This window comes from Mus musculus, chromosome 15 (genome assembly GCF_000001635.26).
Source record: "Mus musculus strain C57BL/6J chromosome 15, GRCm38.p6 C57BL/6J".
NCBI classification, from domain to species: Eukaryota; Metazoa; Chordata; class Mammalia; order Rodentia; family Muridae; genus Mus; species Mus musculus.
Genome location: NC_000081.6, coordinates 71,287,577 through 71,312,011, shown reverse-complemented (window position 1 = coordinate 71,312,011; position 24,435 = coordinate 71,287,577). Strand labels below are relative to the sequence as shown.

Genomic DNA, 24,435 nt, shown 5'->3' with positions numbered 1-24,435 from the left:
CCAGACCCACTAAGACAGGGGATATCCGGGGTTCAGTCAGGTTCTGCCCTCTTGGCAAAAATGCTTCTGAGGTCCCATGGCCACCCTGGGAAGGCAAGGACCTCAGTCCTCAGGTTCCCTTCAGGCTTTCCGTCATTCTGAGACAGAAGGAGCCAAAGATCTAGGAAGTCAAGACAAGAGACCAGCTAGGTATAATGCAGTGCTTGACAATCTCAGCACTCAGGAGGGTTAGGAATTCAAGACTAGTCTCGGATACATACAGAGCTCAAGGCCAGCCTGGGCTACATGAGGCTCTGTCTCAAAAATAACTTTTAAAAAATGGAAAGGAGCGGTGAACTGGTTTCATGTCAGACGCTGCCTCTGTTTACAGTCCTTCTGAAGACACTGAGACAGGGTCTACATTCCTTTAGTGCTGCTCTGCCAGGACAGTGGTCCTATCAGACTACACACCAAAGACAGAAAAATCAGTGCAGATTAAATAATAAAATTAAATAAACCTTGTCTGACTGGTAGAGTCAGGAGAGGAGAGGCAGAGAGCTGCCCTAAAGCAGCTGCTCTCTTTCTCCTCCCAAGGTTATGAGAACAGTACACCCGATCCTGAAGCCACCGATGTAGTTGCTGAAGTGGTCAAACATCTCAAAACATGCATTTGAGGCAGGCCAGTCACCTCCTCCACACTTCCCCACCCTGCTTCCAATGGTCACTTATTTGATGGGCAGACTCTGGCAGACTGGGATAGTGAGATCTGACTGCACTTCTCAATGACAGCTTCAGCGGAGAACTTAGGCAGCCCCTGATCCAGAGGGCACTCATCCACCAAGCTGTTTATGGGTGTGGGTGGCAGTGGAGGGTCTTCCTCATCTTGACTCAGCCCAGAAATCAAGGAGTTACTTGCCTTATCCAATTCCTTGCCCACCTGCTCCCTAGACATACCCACAGCTACCTCAGACTGCCCTGAAGCCATCTTCGCTGAGTCAAGATATGTGGAGAGGGCTTCATGGAGCACAGGCAGCAGCTTATTTCGAGAGACCTGGGAGTTGCCTTGGAGATAGGCCTGGAGGTTAGGAGAGGTGCTTGGGATAGGTGTCAGCTTCAGGGGTGGGGAGGTAGACCTTTCCAGGACTCCACAGATTGTCATTCGAAGTGCCTCATGTGGACAGAAGATAGCTAATTGCTGTACTGGCTCATTGTGAGTGTTGGAAAAGATAGTCATGGCAACCAGAGCATCATAGCTGTGATCATGGCAGAAAGCAATGAGATCTGTGAAGAGGTCTGCCCATTGCAGAAAGGCCTCCAAGTCCATGTAGATTCCCCTGTCTGTAGATTGTCTTCTGGTCCTTTCTGAGCATTTGCTCAGTGGTCAGTCCTGAGACGTCAAATTTGGCCTTCTGCAGGGGATCAAAGATGTCCTTTCTTTTGGGCAGATCTGTGAAAAGGTCTTTCAGTTCTTCCACATATTTGATGTCCTTTGGGGTTGCCTTCCCAATGTTGGTATCCATGTTGACACAGTCCAGGATGATGGTTCCATGCAGTAGGGCTGCAGTTCGTCTGTCCAAGGTCTCTGGTGCCCCCTGCAGGATTCTCTGTGTCACCAGGGTAGCACAGGACCCCACCAGCTCAACTGAAACTTGACAGGGAGGACAGTTTTTCTGCTCAATTGGTCGGTGGTCCAGCAACTCTGCTACGGCCTCCTCCAGAGCTGTGTCACTTCTGAACTGTTTCAATTAAGGGCTCATCTAAGCTGTCCTTCAAAAGATTCCTGGATGATCATTGGGTAAAATATGGTGGTCAACAAGGATGAGGGTGAGCTGGCCAGCCTGGTGCAAGGAAAGGAGGTCAATCTCGTACCAGAAGATCAGCACTGGCTCGGGAATCTTAACCGCCTGGAGGAAGAAGACATTGTCCCCTCGCAGAGGAAGCTCAGAACGCTTTATATTTAAAACTGGTATAAAGATGTCTTCTGCTTCAGACGTCTTTGTTAGGTAGAAGGCCAAGGCGAGAGCAGACACCATGGAGTCTAAGATGCAGGCTTCATTTCCCAGCAGGACGTGTAGAGGCCTGGACTCCTGCATCTCTGCACGCTAACTCTCAGAGGAATACTACGCCATTGTCAAACTGCTCATGCTTTTTTGGGCACTTGCTGCAAAGCGGCTCGACAGTCCTGCAGGTAGTCCTCCATGGTAAAGCCCGAGGTGTGCCGTTGTCCCTCAGCGAGGAGAGGTAACCCAGCCGAATGTACCCCGCCCTAGACCTAGGGTCTAGAGCCTAGAATCAGGGGTCAGGACTCGAACCCGCCACTAAAGGGTTCGGCCTCTGAACTCCAGGAGGAAGTCAAACATTTCAATCTTAATTTTTATTTTGTGCCTCCAAAACAGAGAAATCATATCTCTATGGTTGAAACAACCTAAGTTTTGTTGTTCGGATGCTACAGATCTACTAGCCTAATACTGGAAAAATAACAGGACTAAATTTGACTTATTAGTAGAGTCTAACTCAGCTTTAAAAGCAGAAAGAGAAATATATCCAGATGCTTCATAAACTACCAGTAACAAAACCAATTGGAAAATCATAAATTTGTAGAGCTCTTTGCTCAAGAAATGACTGCTGAGTAGTTATTCATAAATTACAGTGAATAAATAGCCCCACATGGCAAATGTGACACATAGCTATGCTCCTGCCATGCTCTTCCTGGTGTCCATTGTCTGCTGCTGATGCTCTCTCAACAATTGGTCCAGATGCCATTAATACTTTTGTGGACCCTGAAACATAACATCCCTCTATGAAAACCCTTACTTAAGCTCCAGCTATCTACGATTTCATCCCTACCTCATTTACATTCTCCCCATTTTACATTTAAATCTTCCTTCAGAATTACAGGCCACTCTATCCCTCTTTCTTGGAGAATGTTCTGTGTTTTCAGCCTACTCTTCTCCTGGAGCAATAAGGAAAGAAGGAGAAACTACTACCATTACTCCACACTCCTCTAATCCCTCTTCTTAACCTCTATTTTTATTTCTTCCTCATTAGCAATTTTTCAGCCTTCATAAAAAAAAAAAAGAAAGAAAGAAAGAAAGAAAAAGTTGTATTTATTTATTTATTTATTTTATTAGATATTTTCTTTATATACATTTAAAATGCTATCCCAAAAGTTCCCTATACCCTCCCTCTGCCCTGCTCCCTTACCCACCCACTCCCGCTTCTTGGCTCTGGCATTCTCCTGTACTGGGGCATATAAAGTTTGCAACACCTAGGGGCCTCTCTTCCCATTGAAGGCCGACTAGGCCATCTTCTGCTACATATGCGTCTAGAGATACAAGCTCTGGGGGTACTGGTTAGTTCGTATTGTTGTACCACCTATTGGGTTGCAGACCCCTTCAGCTCCTTGGGTGCTTTTTCTAGCTTCTCCATCGGGGGCCCTGTGTTCCATCCAATAGATGACTGTGAGCATCCACTTCTGTGTTTGCCAGGCACTGGCATAGCCTCATACAAGACAACTATGACAGGGTCCCTTCAGCAAAATCTTTCTGATATTGTACAACAGTGTCTGGGTTTGGAGGCTGATTATGTGATGGATTCCCCAGGTGGGTAGTCTCTGGATAGTCCATCCTTTCGTCTTAGTTCCAAATTTTGTCTCTGTAACACCTTTCATGGGTATTTTGTTCCCAATCTAAGGAGGAATGAAGTATCCACCCATTGGTCTTTCCTATTCTTGATTTTCTTGTCTTTTGCAAATTGTATCTTTGGTGTTCTATGTTTCTGACTAATATCCACTTATCAGTGAGTGCATATCTAATGACTTCTTTTGTGATTGGGTTACCTCACTAAGGATGATATCCTCCAGATACATCCATTTGTCCAAGAATTTCATAAATCCATTGTTTTTAATTGCTGAGTAGTACTCCATTGTGTAAACGTACCACATTTTCTGTATCTATTCAGAGCTAAACAAAGAATTCTCAACTGAGGAATACCAAATGGCTGAGAAGCATCTGAAAAATGTTCAGCATCCTTAATCATCAGGGAAATGCAAATCAAAACAACCCTGAGATTTTATCTCACACCAGTCAAATTCAGGTGACAGCAGATGCTGGCGAGGATGTGGAGAAAGAGGAACACTCCTCCACTGCTGGTGGGATTGCAAGCTTATACAACCACTCTGGAAGTCAGTCTGGAGGTTCCTCAGAAAATTGGACATAATACTACCAGAAGATCCAGCAATACCTCTCCTGGGCATATACCCAGAAGTTTCAACTGATAATAAGAACACATGCTCCACTATGTTCATAGCAGCCTTATTTATAATAGCCAGAAGCTGGAAAGAACCCAGATGTCCCTCAAAAGAAGAATGGATACAAAAAAAAAAGTTTTAAATCCTACCTGAGTCTTTGACAATACATGGCTGACTAGACTTCTTTTTTCCATGAGGGTTTCTGGCAATACTGAGGAACATCTTTCTTGAACTGATGTCGTAATAAATAAGGTGAATCAATAATCAATATTGGCTTTCTTTTCTTTCTTGCTGACTCATCCTAAAGGGAGGTTGTCAAGTATCTCACTTTACAACCTCACCTGTTCCAAGCCCCACTTTCGTTTTCCAGAATTGCTCCCCACTCTTCCTATCTCAACTCTCAACTTTAGGTACAATCAGCAGTCTAGGTAGTGCTACTGCATGGCACACACTGGGACAGCTCTCTGCTGCTCCCGCACCTCAGCTGGATTCTGTCACATCTTTGTTAAAAGGACTTTGTCCTCTGGCCTACAAAGCTAGGCATTTATCCATGAATGTCTCGAATGCTCTTTTAAAACATGCCCTCTCTTATGCTGTTGTTTATTTTACTCTGAGCTGATTATTTAAATCTTACTAAAAAAACTGGACCCACCATCTGACTGCATATAAACTGTATTTTTCTAGCTTTGTTCTTGATGTGTTCCAAGTGTGTAAATTTTATCTTGCCCTAACGTTTTTTTTTTGTTTGTTTGTTTTTTTGGTTTTTTTTTTTTTTTGGTCTGAACTTATTTTGGGGTCTCCTTTTGTCCTCATGTATTTTCTGTTTATTTTCTTAGTAGAACATAAACTTCTGAAATATTGGGAGAAAGTGTTTTTCATTAACTTTTACATGTACATGTGGTGTAAGGTCCAGGACGAGTATAATTCAGTGCACAGCAACTGAATTTGTTATATGGTAAGAGAAGGGGGCAAGAGGTTAGAGGTGGGAATATGAAAGAGAAAGCAAGAGATCAGAGCAGGGAGAGAAGAGAAGCGAAGAGAAGAGGAAAATTATAAAAGGGAAAGAAGAAAAAGGAGGAGGAAAATGAAGGGATGTTTGAAGAAAGGAGGAGAGTACATAGACAGAGCTTAGAAAATGTTTGCGAACTCAAGAAATTTAACAGCAAAGAACCAAATAACCCTATCAAAAAATGGGGAACAGAGCTAAATAGAGAATTCTCAACTGAGGAAACTCAAAGGTTTGAGAAACACCTAAAGAAATGTTTTTTAAAAAGTAAGTAAGAAAGAAGTGTTCAACATCTTTAATTTTCAGGGAAATGCAAATCAAAACATCCCTGAGATTCCACCTCACACCAGTCAGGATAGGTAAGATCAAAAACTCAGGTGATAGCAGATGCTAGCAAGGATATAGAGAAAGATGAACACTACTCCATTGCTGATGAGTTTGCAAGCTGATACAAATACTCTTGAAATCAGTCTGGCAGTTCATCAAGAAATTGGACATAGTACTACCTGAAGACTCAGCTATACCACTCCTCGGCATATACCCAGAAGATGCTCCAACATGTAAAAAGGACACATGCTCCACTATGTTTATAGTGGCCATATTTATAATAGCCAGAATCTGGAAACAACCCTTAGCAGAGGACAAGACACCAAAAATATAGTACATTTACCCAATGGAGTATTACTCAGCTATTAAAAAGAATGACTTCACGAAATTCATAGGCAAATAAGTGGATCTAGAAAATATTATCCCGAGTGTGGTAACTCAGTCACAAAAGACCACACATGGTATGCACTAAGTGGATATTAGGCAAAGAGCATGGAATACCCAAGATACAACTCACAGATCACATGAAGCTCAAGAGGAAGGAAGATCAAAGAGTGAATGCTTCAGTCCTACTTAGAAGTGAGAATAATATAATCAAGGAAAGTGGAGTGTGGGAGGAACTTGGGAGGAAGAGAGGAAGGGGGAAAGAGGGGCAGAATCAGGTATGGGAGGAGATAGAGTAGATATAGTGAATGTCAGGAAATTAAACAGAGATGTGTAGCAATGGGGCATGGGGAACTGGGGTGGCAACCAGAAAGTCCCAGATGCCAGAAAAGTAAGAGCTCTATGAAGCTTCAGGACTCCATGAAGATGACATTAGCTGAAATGCCCCACAAAGGGCAGGGACAACCTGTTGAGACCATATCCAGAGGTTGAGTATGGCCCCCTGCTTGAGAGATGGGGCCACCCATCCATCTCCAAAATTTTAACCCAGAATTCCTCACATCTAAAAGAAACACAGGGAAAAAGAGTAGAACAGAGACTGAAAGAAAGGCCATCCAGAGACTGCCCCCCCTGGGTATCCATCCCACATGCAGACACCAAATCCAGACACTTGCTTTTGCCAAGAAGTGCTTGCTTACAGGAGCCTGATACAGTTGTCTCCTAAGAGGCTGTCAGATCCTGACCAATACAGATGCAGATGCTTGCATCCAAACATCAGACTGAGCACAGGGACCCCAATGGAGGAGTTAGGGTTAATGACTGAAGGAGCTCAAGGCACTTTATCTGGCATCAGTGGGAGGGGAGGCCCTTGGTCCTATGAAGGCTTGATGCCCCAGTGTAGAGGAATTCTAATGTGGTGAGGTGGGAGTGGTTAGTTGGGTAGGGAGCATCCTCATAGAAGCAGGGTAAGGGGGGTATGGGATAGGAGGGTTGCAGAGGGGAAATCGGAAGAGGGGATACATTTGAAATGTAAACAAATAAAATATTCAGTTAAAAAAACCCAGCTTTTAAAATGTTTAAATTATAAAGCTATGGAAACTCAAGAAGAACGAAGACCAAAGTGTGGACACTGTGCCCCTTCTTAGAATTGGGAACAAAACACCCATGGAAAGAGTTACAGAGATACAGTTTGGAGCTGTGACGAAAGGATGGACCATCTAAAGACAATGCCGGGGCCTAGCAAACACAGAAGTGGATGCTCACAGTCAGCTATTGGATGGATCACAGGGCCCCAAATGGAGGAGCTAGAGAAAGTACCCAAGGAGCTAAAGGGATCTGCAATCCTATAGGTGGAACAACATTATGAACTAACCAGTACCCCAGAGCTCTTGACTAGCTGCATATGTATCAAAAGATGGCCTAGTCGGCCATCACTGGAAAGAGAGGCCCATTGGACTTGCAAACTTTATATGCCCCAGTACAGGGGAACACCAGGGCCAAAAAGTGGGAGTGGGTGGGTAGGGGAGTGGCGGGGGAGAGTATTGGGGACTTTTTGGATAGCATTGGAAATGTAAATGAGGAAAATACTTAATAAAAAATTAATTCTAAAAAAAATAAATAAAAGAAAATATTCTTAACGTGTGTGGGATAGATATGTTTGTGAAAAATGAAAAGATGGTTTCTTGTGAAACCAGATTAAAGACTAAAAGTCTTTCTTCCATTAATGGCTCAGATATAATGATGTGATTAATTGGATTAAGAAGGCTTCCTTTAACCCACTCTAGAAGACTTAATAGGATACAGAATTGACTCTTCCTGAAGCTAAGTTGTTCTTTCTGTCATTTGTCATGATCGCTATAGACCAGGGCATACAGAGTGAGAGAAGCCATGTGTGAAGGGGTGTGTGTGTGCGTGAATAATGTCAATGCCAATGTTTATGAATACTTTACTTGGTGTATCTGTCCATTCTGTCTTAAAATTGTGCATGTGAACATGAGGCTTATTTTCTGCCATCCATATTTCCTTATATTAATTATGTGAGTGAAAGTCGCTTTCTAAATATAATCTACTACCCTGAGTCAAAGCCATGAGTGTAGAGTAGGGTGCTATTGTCATACACTGAATCATAAATGCAGCAGTTTTCTAGATGCTGAGATGTTAAGGCGGTTAGAGAAGAGCCAAAGACTGAGAATTGTATCATACAGTTATGGACAGTGGATTTCTGAATTATATTTTACAATCTGCAAGCTAAAAATCTTGAATCCCAGTCACATCATTCAAATTACAAAGCCTCAGAACCAGGTAGGAATGGAGGTTAAATTTCTATCTCCTAGTTGAACCCCTGGGGTTTACAAGCAGAAATGTGCTAGGTCAAGAATGCACTGAAAATCTACCATTTCTTAGTAGCATGGTTCTACTGGGCTTTCAGTGTGTCGCTCACCCACATTGGTGAGAAAGGTACTATTTGCTCAGTTTCCCAGTGCAAATGTTCACTTCTTCCTCAAACCCCATAAAAGATGTGCCAGAAATGGACTATCAGGACATTCTTTAACCAGTGAAATTTGCACAAAATTACCCAACAAGGCAGCCTTCTCTCATCTTTTTCTCATTCTGTCCTTTCCCTACATTTGGAGAACCTTGGAAATATCTCATATAATACCAAGTTTGGCTTTTCTGCCTTAACCCAATCAACTCTGTTTAACTATTAGCCTCTCCATATGTCAAGACAGAAGTAGTGTTGTAAATGATCATGGCTGAGCTTACTGTCAGTGGAATAAATCACTATTGACCTTTCTGCTTTCAGGAGTTTAATGAACTTAGGAGTGGAAATTACCCACAACAGCAACAACCATAACCTTGCCTTCTGTAACTAAACCCCAGTACCATTAATGTTCACTTTTTGACATGTTAGCGGCACCCTGTTATTAATCATAGATCAGACCATAGTAGAAATCTGCTAGCAGAAATGCCACAGGAATTAGTCAAACAAGAAAGTATGAATGAAACATCTTTCTGGGTAGAAAGATCCAGAGTGGCAGTTACATAGACTCCTAGCAGACCAGCAAGCAGTGAGTTTGAATGTACATTTACATGTTTGTTGGCAGCTTATATACTATAACAATTGTAATCATTGCTGTATGTTAATGATATAGTATTCATTATTACTACATGAAAAATGAGAGGAAGTCTATCACTCAATCATTAGAAGAGGGCCCATAAATAATTAAATTTGTTACTAGTACTTCAGTGCTGGAAAAGATGGCTCAGCAGTTAAGAATGCTTGTTGGTCATGTAAAAGATGGGAGTCCAGTTTCCACCATTCATGCCAGGTGACTCACAATGCCTGTAGCATGAGCTCTAGGGGATTTCATGATCTCTGTGGTCTGTGTGGATTCCTACACACACATATATGTATGCATAAAAAACAGACTCATACATGCACAAAAAATAAAAAAATAAATGTCTTAAAATAGCAAAAATGATGATTTTTTTCTCTAAGAGTTACTTGCTTATAAAAGCATAGAGCATCCTAGCTGGAGGTACACAAGTACTTAAAAGACATCTACCTTCTAGATTCAGGACAGACATGAACTGTCTGAGACATTTGGACGTTATGCATTTTACATTCGGTTAGAAAACAGAATGTCCTAGATTCTGCAACTAGGAGCTGTGCCTTTGAAAATCAGATTCCATAGAAGATTATTGTTATTTTTTTGGGTCACCTGCAGTGTGAGACAATTTGATCTTATCAGTACATGAATCAGAGTCCAGTTCTTCAAAGAAAAGTGCCCACTGGTGCAACACCATGGGGTTAAGTAACCACTTTCAGTTGGATTTGAAGTTTGCTCTACAGTTGGGAATTTCAGGTTATTATACTCTAGCCAAAAGCCCATGCCAGGAGATGTCATGGGCCCTACTAGAGAACATGCTATTGTTATTTTACTAAATGGTTTGGGATGTCAAAGGGCCTTCTAATTCTTTTGTTCTTTAACTCTTATGTTCATACCATTAACAGAAGCTGTTCCAAATCTTGGTTAGACAAGATTTTTTTTTTTTTTGTCAGTGGATGAAAGTTAACAGAGTACACAGCTGGTTAAAGTATTGAGGATAATGAGTTAGAGAATAAGATATAAGATACTGAGTATTTTGCTCTAAATGTTACACACACACACACACACACACACACAGCACAGCACAGAAAACATCTCTTAAGAGATGGGGAGGAGGAGGAGAAGGAGAGGGGTGAAGGAATATAAGAACTGGAGGGTGGGTGTTAGGTCTCAAACCTGGACAAATGGAGAGGTGAGGTGCCTATTAACAAAACGTGGACTCTGGCTGCCAGTCTCCCTCAGTACTATCAGTTACAGAGTTATCATTACTCACAGACACTGCTTCCTACCCCAAACTCTTCAGCCCAGGGTTGGGCCCCTTCCCCCAGCTGCTTTGTCCTAGGGTTTTGTTTGTTTGTTTGTTTGTTTGTTTTTCAGTTTCCTGATCTCCTGGTCTTCTGGCTCACTGCTGGCCTTTTGGTTCCTGGCTTTCCCCTCTCCCCTCCTTCCTTCTCTTCACATGGCCCAGTTCACTCTGCCTGTCATGTTTACTCTGAACTCTTCCAGATGCCTCTGCTCAAACTTGTATCTATAATAAATGACCTGAACTCCATTGGATCAGATATGTGTTCCTCTTATTTCTTTTTTTCCACTCAGTTGGAAAGAGTGCTGTTAATTCTAACTTCAAGACACTTGTGAACACACAGGAGCTATGACTACTTGTTCAAGGCCTGAGCAAGATCAAGCCATCAAAAATCTCTACACAGATGGAGTAGACCATCTATAGTCTTGACTCCTTGAGAAGCTATGGGCAGTTGGCAGTTTTTGCGAGAGGGAGGGAGAATAACTCTATTTTGAGGATGTTGCCACATGTAGGTTTCTCATATTCCAGTGGACAGCTCTATTCCTTTGTACATATGTCAGCACTTGCTGGATATAATGGGCAATAAAAAAGCTGACATGAAATTGGGAGCAAAAATGTTATGGAGTTTATGAGGAAATTTGGAGGTGGAAATTGGAAGTAATTATCATCATATTTCATTCTACTCACATATGAATCTCTCAATAATAAAGGAAACATTTCAAAATCTAGCCCTTGAGGTCAGATTCTCCTAGGTTTGTCTACTGCACTGCAATTGTTCTTAGAAAGATCCTGGTTACTTTTGTGACAATTTTGGTACCACAGAGGGATGATACTAACAGTATCAAACCTTCCAGTACTTTGGTGAACACTTTGTAATTTACCATATGTAAGTCATTTAGCGTAATGCATGGCAGATGGTAAACATTCCATAAATGTTATCTATCTTTATAACAAATTGATGAATAAATAATTCTGGTAAGAATGGTGGCATTTTAATAGAGCTCTAGGCTGTGGGACGCTTTGAGACAGGTTTGAAGTGTTGAGTGAGTTTAAGGAAGCATATCCAGATGCCCCTTGGGGTGAATCTCCCAGTTGAAAACCTAGAGTCTAAGTAAGATGCAAGCTGTGGCTGTGGAGAGGTAACAGTGACATTGGCAATGAGTATTAATGTACACCTGCTCTTGCAAAGTGACTCAGATCCAAATGCAGAGATGGAAATTGCTGGGTTTTGAAGTTGAGACACTGAAGGGAACTTATCTTTGTGTTCTGCCAGTTTCTGGGTTATCCTCTCAAGAAAAGAAGTGATTTCTGGAATCCAATGAAGAGGCAGGCTACAGCTGCTCGGTGAGGTGAGACAAGGTGAGAGTTCATTCAGAGCCTTGGTTCTCAAAAAAGCGTGGCCTCTGAATTAGAGCTGGAAGCAGTGGGTACAGAGTGGTTTCATAATGAACCATCACAAACACAAATATCTCACTTCTGTAAAGGGAGGTGGAATATGCCGAGTTCCATGGACAACTTTGTCACTTTAGGCAACTTAGTTTTATTCAGCAAACTGCTGAGCATCTACTATGAAGCTGGTCATGTCCAAGTGTTCTCTTAGAAAGCATACAAGTTGTATAATTTCTGCTCTGAATATACTCACAGGATAGAGGTAACACAGTAATCCAAGTATCCACACATGGAATAATTGCCTCAAAGAAATGCCAATGTGTGCCAGGACCGAACAAAGCAAGAATCCATGTCCATATTTGACAAAGAAAATTTAAAGTTATAACTCAGTTGCTGAGAGTCTACGGCATGTCTAATTTCACACTCTGGTCTTGGGTCTAGTAATGGGAAGAATTCAAATTATAGTATGATAACACAGACAATAAGATTCAAGTGTTCATGCACTTTGAACCTAGGAATTCCTTTTTCTAAGAGTTTACAATATAGTGTATACACACAGAACACAGAAACACAGATAATGCTTTTAGTCTAAATAAATCTTCAGTTAATGCTTTATATATTAATAAGACTGAAAAGATATACCAATAAATACAACATTTATTACTGAGATATATACCACATTTGAATGATATATGATAAAGCACTTATAGATGATGATTAATGGATTGAATTGATGGTTAAGAGAATATTCAATACATGTTGCAACATGGTAAGAGAAGAATTATGAAACACTAAGCTATGCTAAACAACAGTTGTAATATGCTGAATATCTATATCCCAATATTCATATTTTAAATAATAGTTTCCAATGTGGGTTTTCTGTTACTAATCTAAGTTACTAATCTAAGTGATTAGATTCTGGAGGCTGAACCCTATACACAAATTAATGTCTCTATAAATGCCATCTGAAACAGCTCCCCTGCTCATTTTGTCATGTAAGATGAAGACAAGGAGACAGATATCTGAATGAATATCTGATGGAAGCCTGTTTAGGCTTCCATCGCATACTGAAGGTCAGTGCTTTGACTTTCAGCTTCTTAAGACTGTGAGAAATGCAGTCTGTTATCACTGCCCAATCTATTGCTCTTTGGTATAGATTGCAGCCCAAGGATTTAAGACATCAATGTAGAGAACATAGTTCATGTCTTCTAGAATTAAATGTATCATAAATGTAAACTGTTCGTTTCTACATATAGTGTATATTAAAACAACAGTGACTGTATTCTCTTTTAAGAAAAAGAAAGAATTGGAGCATGTGATGTGTGGTTGTCATAGTTTAGCTGAGTTTTGAATGGTAGGTAGGAACCAAACTGAAGTGTGAAACATGTCAGAGTTAGTCAACATCCATAATTTTTAGCACCAAACTCACAACCACCCATTGTCCATAATAATATGGCTCAAGAATTATGGCAAAGTAAGGTTGAGCTTGCTCAGCTGTGTCCTCCAATAATATAACTTGGGCAATTGCTTGAATTATCCTTTTCAAGATGCAATTACATTTGTTTCAAACACACTTTGTGGTGATTAAATCTTGGCATCCATAAAGTTGCTCACACAACTTCTATAGCAAGTAGTAGCCAATTCTTGATATTATTACTACAGTGCAGAGGATAGCACTGTGGATTCTAGGACATGACTGCATTCTTTACTTACTAGGCCTGTGACAAAACTAACGCCTCCTCCTCATGCAACCATACTGTCTTAGTAATCAGCTCATGATTAGGCGTGATGCTGTATCCTCCACAGTGCTTAGGAGACCACTATCCTCCCAGGGTGCTAATAACACTTCTGTAGAAAAGACAGTGGAGGAATCTTAAGGAATGCTTAGAGTTCCAGTACCTGTACCATGCCCTATAGAATCTTTTGTCAAGTTTCCTTCTGCACTGGGCTGAACTGTACATAACTCTCTCTCTCTCTCTCTCTCTCTCTCTCTCTCTCTCTCTCTCTCTCACACACACACACACACACACACACACACACACACACACACACACACAAACCACATTTGGTCATTCCCTTGGTTTGATACATTGTTCTGATAGTTAGATAGTTCTTCATTTTTAGAACCAGAATCAGGGTACCATTTCTTTGCTTTGAGTCTATCCTCTCCTTATGAAATGATCCTGCAGATGAATCTCCTTTCAGCCACATTTCTGCCTAAAAAGTATTTTCCCACTATTGTCCATAAGTTAAAATTCTTTATTTGCACTTATTTATACTGCTTGTTGCTCAGACTTGCGGAAAACCAATGGTTAAGTCTTGAAAGGAATTGCTTGGTCTTTCAGTGTCAGCTCTGATTCTTGGTGTTCAACTTATTTCTCACTTGGTAACTGAGAATATCACACTGCTTACTCTGGTGGGAAAACAGGATAGGTTAGACACTTCAGTGAAAGTCCAGGGTAGCTCATGATATCTGGTGCCAGCATGTGTAACTCTGGAGGATGTGGAAGAACCTGTTGGAGAAACAAGTGGGACAGAGAGCAAAGTATCCTTAGGCTTCTCTGACCCTTCTAGAATCCTGATCTACCATCCATTGAATGTGATCTGATATGGCTCCCAGTACATGGTATATGATCTGAGATGTCTCCTGGCACATGGTATGTGATCTGAGATGAATCTTGTGATTCACACCAGTGCTGCAATACAAAGGATCTGAGTCCAGGGTGGTGACTGCTTCCTCTGCCATTAAGAAAATCTATCTGGGTGATTTGCCCCTACCCTATAGTTTCATGGGCAGACAACTCAGATTCAGCTAAAAAAACACATGTTGTACCCCAATTGGCTCTTGAATACATAAACATTCCCTAATTGTTTGAAAAACTGTATATAAACCTATATTCTAAACAATAAAGTTAGATCTGCACCCTGATGCTTGTCTCTGGGGAATCTTCATGGGCTCTGCCTCCACTCTCCCCTCCATTTCCCAGTCCCTGTTCCTACATGTAGCTAACATTTTCACTATCCACCAGACAAAAACTATTTTCTTGCCATAGCAAGGGAAGGAGGATTCAATTCCTAATGCAGAAGGCATTCATCCCAGAAGAAACCAAATGTAGAGATAAATGGACAGTGACACATTAGAAATCACATGTTTCCCAAGTGTGTAGAGGAAAGGCGCACCTCAGTAGACAAACGGCTACTTGTCTTCTTCCAAAGAACACTTCACTGGGACCATGTACAGGATAAATCCGTTTCCTTGTACCCCCTGCTTATTCTTGTACATTGTACCTCACACTCAGAAGAGCCAGAGCTTTCTTCTGGTTAATTCTCCTTCCCCAGCTCACTCAGTGACTGGGAATATCTTACTTCTTACTCTGGCGTAAGCACTAGAGTATGCACAGCATAAGGATCCACAAGGAGAGAGCAGCAATCTGGGATAGGATGATAAAAGATTATGAATCTATGTGGAAGGTTGCTCGTCAGTGGCCTGCTGTTTTCTAAAACAAAATAGTCATTTCCAAGGAAACAGGTGTTTGATCTCAGCAAGATAGAGGGATGATACTAGCCCACAGATTTTTGTGTTGCAGGCTAGTGTGTTTATTTCTCACTAGGGTGTTCTTAGCCAGTGGAGTACTGGCCTTGAGCCACCCATGATGCCTGCTAAGATGCTAGAAAGTTCAGATGGAGGGCTTTCACTACAACTGGGGCGTGCCAATAGAGGTGGTTCTGAGGGTAGAAAAAGAAAACAGATACCAAGAAAAGATAGGTTAATATCTTGGGGTTAAGGTGTCAGTTTCTGTGGCTGCTTGTGGAATTTTGGATAAAGTCTAGCTGAAAGAGATTTTACCTGCTACAGGCCATTATATCAAGATTCTCAGCGGAGGTGGTAGCGGTGGTGTAATTGCTAACTGCGAGCTACTTCAAGTTCCTATGGGTAATGGGAAATGAAAGATGTGGTACAGACCTCTTTTTATATGATGTTAATTTACTCCATGACAGTGTAATTGAAAGTTCATTATTTTAGATCTCTGTCCTGAGCATCACATCTTTTCTATGAAACTCAGTCTGTTTTCCGAACTGTTTATCCCATGTATTAGAGAGCATTAGTGATAAAAATTTCAGGGTATTGGTACAGAGACAAGCAGGAAGATCAATGGAACAGAATTCAAGAACCACAAATGGACCCACACACCTATGGTCACTTGTTCTTTGACAAAGAAGCTAAAACCATCCAGTGGAATAAAGACAGCACTTACAACAAATGGTGCTGGTTCAACCGGCAGCAAGAATGTAGAAGAATGCAAATGACCCATACTTATCTCTCTGTACAAAGCTCAGGTCCAAGTGGATCAAGGACCTCCACATAAAACCAGATACACTGAAACTAATAGAAGAGAAAGTGGGGAAGAGCGTTGAATACATAGGTACAGGGGAAATTTTCCTTAACAGAACACCAATGGCTTATGCATTAAGATTAAGAATTGACAAATGGGACCTGATAAAATTGCAAAGCTTCTGTAGGGCAAAGGACACTGTCAATAAGACAGAACAGCAACCAACAGATTGGGAAAAAAATTTTAACAATCCGACTTCCAATAGAGGGCTAATATCCAATATATACAAAGAACTCAAGAAATTAGACTATAGACAATCAAATAACCCTATTAAAATGGGGTACAGTGCTACATCCACTCCAGTAGTGACTGGCATGACAGGTCTAGAATCCTGGAAGCAGTCCTGAGGCAAAGAGTTTCATGGAAACTTAGCCTCCTGGAACCTTGGAATTCCAATAGCATGTATACACAAAACCTGTCCCTACATCAGTCTGTTGCATGGATCCGTGTGCTCTCTTTCAGTGTTGTTTTATTATAAGTGCCTTTAAGAATTGATTTTGACATATAGCTAAGCGTCTGCCAGTGTTCCAATGTCCTAGAAATTCCTTGAACTGACCCTGAGCTTGGAATTCAGTAAGAATGTTACCTTTTCAGTAACATTCAAATTTACCTCTAGTAGAAACAGTAAAAATAATCAGGCATTACAATTTGCTTGAACAAGAACTAGAAAGCTCAGGGATAGTCTACATAGTAATTACTTAGAACAATAGCCAAGTCACACCCATTCACAGGAATATGGAATGACCTAGGAGATAGGTAAATTGTGTTAGTATTATTCATGAAAGGGATAGTAGAATGGAATTCCGCTGGTGCATATTTTTCACTGGGCCCAGAGGAATAGCATAATCAGGTATTTACTAAAGGACCCCAGGTGGTGGGTTTAACAATAGCATTGCATCAGAGCATTCACCTGGCTCCTGTGTTTAGTTGATCTTAATTCAGGGTTGTTCCTATTCTCAGTTTTAAACATGGCCTGGATCCCTCTAGCTTTTATGTATGCATTTTCTGTGTTTTGTGCCCAGGTACTTTGGTGGGTTATTCACCTGTCTTTCTTGTTTTTCTTCTCTATTAAAAGTCTGGTGTTTGCTTGGAAAAAATACATTCAGATACACACTCTCTCCGTGTCCGTGTCTATTGGTCACCCTTTTTGTCGCCAACTTCTTGCCCACCTGTCCAGAACCCTAATTTCCCGAGGATTGAGTGATGTCAACTGAGGCTGTTCTGCGGCAGTACAGAGCTAAACAAAGAATTCTCAACTGAGGAATACCGAATGGTCCAGAAGCACCAAAAGAGATGTCCTTAGTCTTCAGGGAAATGCAAATCAAAACAACCCTGAGATTCCACCTCATACCAGTCAGAATGGATAAGATAAAAAACTCAGGTGACAGCAGATGCTGGCGAGGATGGGGAGAAAGAGGAACACTCCTCCATTGCTGGTGGGATTACAAGTTGGTACAACTACTCTGGAAACCAGTCTGGCAGTTCCTCAGTAAATTGGACATAGTACTACCTGAGGACTCAGCTATATCACTCCTGGGCATATACCCAGAAGATGCTCCAACATATAACAAGGACACATGATCCACTATGTTCATAGAAGCCTTGTTTATAATAGCCAGAAGCTGGAAAGAACCCAGTTCACCTTTAACAGAGGAATAGATACAAAAAAAATGTGGTACATAGACACAATGGAGTACTACTCAGCTATTAAAAAACAATGAATTCAAGAAATCCTTAGGCAAATGGATGAAACTTGAAAATATCATCCTGAGTGAGGTAATCCAATCAGAAAAGAATATACATGGTATGCATTCACTGATAAGTGGATATTAGCCCAGAAGCTCGGAATACTCAAGGTACAATTCACAGACTACATGAAGCTCAAGAAGAAGGAAAACCAAAGTGTGGGTGCTTCTGTCCTTCATAGAAAGGGGAACCAAATACCCATGGGAGCAAATACAGAGATGAAGTATGGAGCAGAGACTGAGGGAAAGACCATCCAGGGACTGCCCAACATGGGGATCCATTCCATATACAGTCACCAAACACAGACACTCTTGTGGATGCCAGCAAGTGCATGCTGACAGGAGCCTGATATAGCTGTTTCATGACAGGTTCTACTAGAGCCTGACATTCAGAGGCACATGCTCTTAGCCAACCATTGAACTGATCATAGGGTCCCCAATGGAGGATTTAAAGAAAGGACTGAGGATGAAGTGATTTGCAACCCCATAGGAAGAATGACACTATCAATCCACCAGAGCTCTCAGGGTCTAAACCACTAAGGAGTACACATGGAGGGACCCATAGCTCCAGCTGTATATGTAGCATATATACAGCATATATGCCTTGGACATCAATGGGAGAAGAGGCTCTTGGTCCATTGAAGTCTTGATGCCTCAATGTAGGGGAATGTGAGGGCAGGGAGTCGGGAGTGGGTGGGTGGGTGTACACCCTCATAGAAGCAGGAGGAGGGGGGGTGGGATAGAGGATTTCTAGGGTGGAAATAGCGAAAGGGGATAACATTTGAAATGTAAATAAATAAAGTATCCAATAAAATTATAATTTAATACTATAAATAAAAAGAAAAATAGGAATAATAGGACAATAAAATCATTCCTTACATTTATAGTATTTAAAATAATAGTGTGGTATTTGTGAATGATCATAATTATTATTCTTAATATTCTAATATTTAATTGTGTGTCTGTGTGTGTGTATACATGTGTATGCAAAGGCTAAAAGTGCCAGATCCCCTGAATGTCCCTTACAGGAAATTCTGAACATCTCATTAGAATTCTGGGGAATTAATTTGGCTCCTCTATAAAAGCAGAATATGTTCTTAACTGTTGAGCCATCTCTCTGCCTCCTTCCCCCCATTTGTTTGTTTGTGTGTTTGAGATGGGATTGTTCTATCCATTTCGTGCTGATTTTGAATTCACTATGCAATCTAGGTTGGCCTTCAAGTCATAGAATTAGCCTCCTCAGAGCTGGGTTATAGTCATTCATCACCGTGTTTAACTTAGTGAGGATTTTAAGTATCACCCCAAAGGTCCTTGTGATAAAAACTTGGTCCCTGCTGTGGATCTGCTTGGAGGTGGTACTTTTCAAAACATATATTTATTTATATTTGTTTGTGTGCCTGTGTATGCCTGCATAAGTGTATGCCAGGCACCAGGTGCCAGGTGCCACTCAAGGCCAGAGAGTATGTGGGATTCCCTTAAACAGAAGTTGCAGGTAGCTGTGACTCACCTGATATGAGTGTTGGGAAGTAAACTTGGATTCTCTGCTAGAACATCAAGTATTCTTAACTCCTGGGCTTTTTTACCAGCCCTAATGGTGGGAGTTCTAAGCCTCATGGGAAGTATGCTTTGCTTTCTTCTCTGGGAAAGAGGTGAATTCTGCCCTGCTCTGTAGGAGTTCCTGGGATTAAGGCTGGGCTTGAGTCCACAATCATGGCTTTAATGCAGTTCATGCATGGGCCTCTCGAGTGTTGATTAATCCCAAACTTGTTCAATCTTCTGTGTTGAATTATCTCTAAATCTGTTTGGAATAACACTCCAGTCTCAAAGCATTAAGATTGTCATAGAGAACAAAACACATATGATGAATGAGAAATGGAGTAAACAAATTTGCAGAAAATGCTCCAAAACTATAAGCAATTAACAGACCTTTCTTTATAAGCACTGTGGATTCTTTGACATCTTTCCAGTGTTTATATATCATAAATGGTTCATGAGACAAATGCTGACTCCTTTTGTTCAGGCTACTTTCATTGGGTTGCTTTTGCCTTGCAGGGGAGCTGGGCTCTCCCACATCAGTTGTCAATCAAAAAGATTGAGCCACAGGCACGCCCACAAGTCAAACTGGTGGAGGCAATTTCTCAATTTAGTTTCCTTCTTCCCAGGAGATGCTGGTTTGTATCAAGGTGACAACTAATGTTAACTAGCACAATGCTTTCCCATTCTCCAGCTTTTATATTTTCACATCTCCGTCTACATTGGTACCTAGATCTTGAAGGGGGTAATGTCAAGGAACTCCAGAGCTTTGCCCACCCAATGAAGCACTTTTGGATTTTTGAAGTTTCACTTCACATGGAGAAATCCTGCTGCGCATAGATGGTCGCTCCTTCCGCCATTTGACCCGATAGACTTTTATTAAGTACAGTAGCCCTTATTTGAGAAATGAAAAAGGAATCTGTCAAGATGTATAAAAAGCATAAAGCTTTGCCTTTAGAATTTCTGCTTATTTCAGTGAGACCTACCTAAGCAGTTAGAGAACACAAGAACTAACATATATGGGTCATTCTCCATTACCCAGGTCTAATCTTGGGCTCCTTCTTCATACCCCAAACTTTATAAGGACAGAAGGCTCTGTCTCCTGCTCAACAATGAACCTATAGCAACTACATCCACATCACACAGGACAAGTGTTCAGCTGATGCAGAACATTGTATCTCCTTTGTCTCTGTACTTGATCCATGTTCTAACTTCCATCCCTCTTGAGAACTACCCTATTAAGTCAAACACAACTCACTGACATTTAGCTTCCTGTGCTAGCTTACATTCCTAATTCTTCAGACCTACAATTTAGGCAATCTCTCTCATGTACATGTTTCTTATCTACAGATTGCATTATTTACATATCTAGTGAATTGTGATTAAATATTTCACTTGGGAGACATTTAATAAGAGGACAGCTGTTGACATCTGAGCAGAATAAAAGACTTATGGTAACCAGGAAGACACAGGGTCTCTTACTCAAAGGAGCCCAGGATCTGACTGGCTATGATTATTCATGTAAAGCAAAGCAGGGAATTCTCATCCTGACCTATGTCTCCTGGAACTTTTTGTGCTTCTGGCTAAGTTTCACAAGCGTGCATTATAACCAGTTTCCAAGAAAGAGCAGGAATGGTCGCTGTCAATGACTTCCTGTGTGAGACAAGAAAAGGATATTTCTTGATATATTTCAAATGGCAAGGTGAGAAATGAACATGATAGTTGTGAATGTGGAGGCCACTTCTAAGAAATGAAATGGAAAAACTGATGCGTAAAACCAAAATGCCTTTCACAAAGTTAGCATTGACTCTGTATGCATGCTGCAAAAGAGGAAAGAAGAGTGGAAATGAGAGCTGATCCTCTGTTGAATACGCACTATGGGACCACAAATGCCAAGGCTCAATATTTTCCCAGATTCTTCTATTGAAATACTCACAATTTCCATCATTCGAATATCTATTCTATCTTTACACATGAATGCACATACATGTTTCATTCCAAAATATGTGGAATATTTTCCCCTTTACTGTGACTAAACTTTTGTCAAGAAACAACTCAAGGGAGGTAGGATTTATTTTGGTTCATGCTCTAAGGGCATAGCCTCTCCTGGTGGAGAAGGCATGGTGGAAGCAGTCACTCTGTGTCTTGAGTGAGAAAACAGAAAGAGAACCTGAGAGTTATTTCAGCTCATATATGATTTTTATCCTTTGTATTATTATTATTATGTTTGGGACCACAACCTGTGGCAGAGCACTGGCTACATTCAAAGTAGGTCTCTCCTTCTCTAAACTTGTGCAAACCCCCCCCCCCCACATATATATCCCACAGTGTGTCTCACAGGAGACCCTAAGTCTAGTTAAGTTGAAAATGCATATTTAAAAGCATCCCATGTTTTCTGATTTTATATTAATCATATAATGGAAATGAAGGCCCAGAAACAAAAAAAACAAAACAAAAAAAAGGGTCATCTGTCTTTCTTTAACATGTGTGAGATTCCCTCATTCATGAGGCTAACACAATGGGCAATGCCCAGCAATTCACCATAGGTGACAAAAAGAAGTTGACTATGGAGAAGTGAGAATTGGGTAAGATGATAACCTTCTAAAATCCCTAAGCATAAAATAAAATCACCAGAGGAAAAGGATCTCTGTCTCCCTGTCTCTCTGTCTCTCTGTCTCTCTGTCTCTCTGTGTCTCTGTGTGTTCAACACACACACACACTGGGATATGTGAAAACAAAGAACACATAAAGTTATATTCTATAATTTAACTTGTGTGCACAGGTCAAAACTAAATCCCTGTGGTGGATTGGGAAGTGCATTGAACACCTGTTCTCCTTTCCCCCCTCATTCATCTACTAAGACTACAAGTTCCTTGAGAGTCTAGAATGTAATACTGGAGATTTCTACCATGGCCTCAGCATTCTGGTGTGGCTCTCTGGCATTCACCCAGCTTTAGAGCACTACGGATTAGTGGATGTTGTACTTTTGATATTCCTTGCTTTCCCAGCCTCATCCATGCTGTGTTGTACTCCCAGAGTTCTTCTTGTACCAGGTTCATCTGACATTAACCTCAGTGACCCTCTCCTCTGCCGTTGCACTCCCCTCTGTCTGCTTCAATTCCCATGTGCCATATCTAGACTGAACTCTCTCTGATGTACTCCAGCAGGGTGCTTAAGAATTTGCCTCACAGCAGACTACATGCACTTTTTATATCATGGACAGAAGCATAATCCTACTTACTATGATGCTGGCCCCAGGTAAGCAATCAATGTAAGCTTTGTTGAATTGATAAAAATATGGAATCAGGGTTTTGACTTTCTTAGCCCTAACAGTTTTCAATATACTCAACTTTTTATGTGTTCTTACTCTCATCTATATGCTTTGTACCATGATTAATTTTGTAGCCAAAACTCCAAGGCACAGTCATTGGAGGGCTAACCTCACTTCCAGCAATGGCCATTTCACACTTTCAGCCTTTTCAAAATGTCACTTTCTTGCCCAGCTCCATCTCTAAAGCCCACTTGATCCAGAGAGGACCTCAAAGCTCCTCACTGTTCTTTCCTCTGTGTGTTAAGATATCCATGTCTTCATTATATCATTTGTTTCTGTTTACCTTGAGGGAAAGACAAAGAGCTGCTTTCCCCTTTGTCCCCAGGTATAGATCAGACTCTGAACAGTAGGAAATGATTGTGCCAGAGCTGGAAGTCATGTTCAAGTTCTAAGCATCTATCTGCACATTCAGAGAAATGGGGCCCTGAACTGTTTTCCTTTCTGTCAGGAGAACACAAGGTCTTACTTAGGTTCAGTAGGAGGGAGAAATGGAAAATAACAGAAAATATAAAAAGTGGTGATAGTTTATGTTCAGGAGTTACTTTGAGAAACATTCTAGTAGTTGGGCATAAGCTTTATTGGCCAGAGTAGAGCACAGTGCTGGGAGAATGAACGCCTTTCCCTTGTCCACCCCCCTCCCTGCCCCATGGCAAGAACTTCTTGTATTTGCATTTTCCTTTTTTTATTTTGAATAGATTTATTTGGATTGATTTTAATTTTTATTTTGGAACTTCATTCCTCACATTCTTTAAAGGCCCAGAATGTCAGATAAAACACATTTCCAACAGCAAAACCTGAGGCTCTGGGAAAATGTACACTCCAGTGTTGACCACGAGTTCAAGGCAGTGCAACTCTGATCTATGCTGTGGCTTGCTCACTGCTTTTTATCAAACCTCTTTCTTGACCCTCAGAGACTCTATGTTATATGAGCTCTTGACATGACTAGCTATCATAGACTGTCTCATATATCATATATTCAAAGTTGGGCATCATAAAATACTTGATGGGAGGAAAAGGACACAAAGTTTGTTAGGTATGGATAGGGATGGGTAGGTTTGGGATGAGAAAGGGGTGAATATGATTGGAATGTACTGCATGCCATTCTCAAAGAACTAATAAAAACAAGAAAAAGAAGACAAAAGGAATTGCTAATTGTGGTGTATTTTGAAAAAGTGCTATTTTAAACATGCAAGTTTTCCTTCTCTGAACTATGAAGTGGAGTTTATGGGAGTTATAACCATGAATCATCAAGCTTAAGAATGCCTTTGATTTTACTAAATGACTTCTTACTACTACATTCTCAACATATTTTGAAAACTCACATGTGGTATACTTTCCACATGTAAGGAACAAATATTTAAATATAAAAGGATAAAATGCATTGTTATGTTCAATTTGTTAATGGTGGCAACACTTGTGAAGTCTTTTCAGTGTAACAGATACGGTTAACAGTCTTACAAGGTTTCTGCTAAGTGGTTATTACTATTATTTACACTTTAGAGACAAAGATTCTGAAACATAAAGATGAAAAATAATGCTTACTGCATCATATGACAAGGGAACATGAGGCTAAGCCTCAGTCTCTGCAAGCTCAGGCTTGCCATCTGTTAAGTCCTCCTAGAGGATGCTGTGGATATCCTTAATATACTGAACTTGTTTGGTGCTGGAGAATAAATCCTGAGAGA

General features: G+C 40.9%; 1 pseudogene; it reads right to left on the bottom strand.

Annotated features, from left to right (window-relative positions):
• Gm5217 (predicted gene 5217) lies at positions 506–2,278 on the bottom strand (annotated as a pseudogene).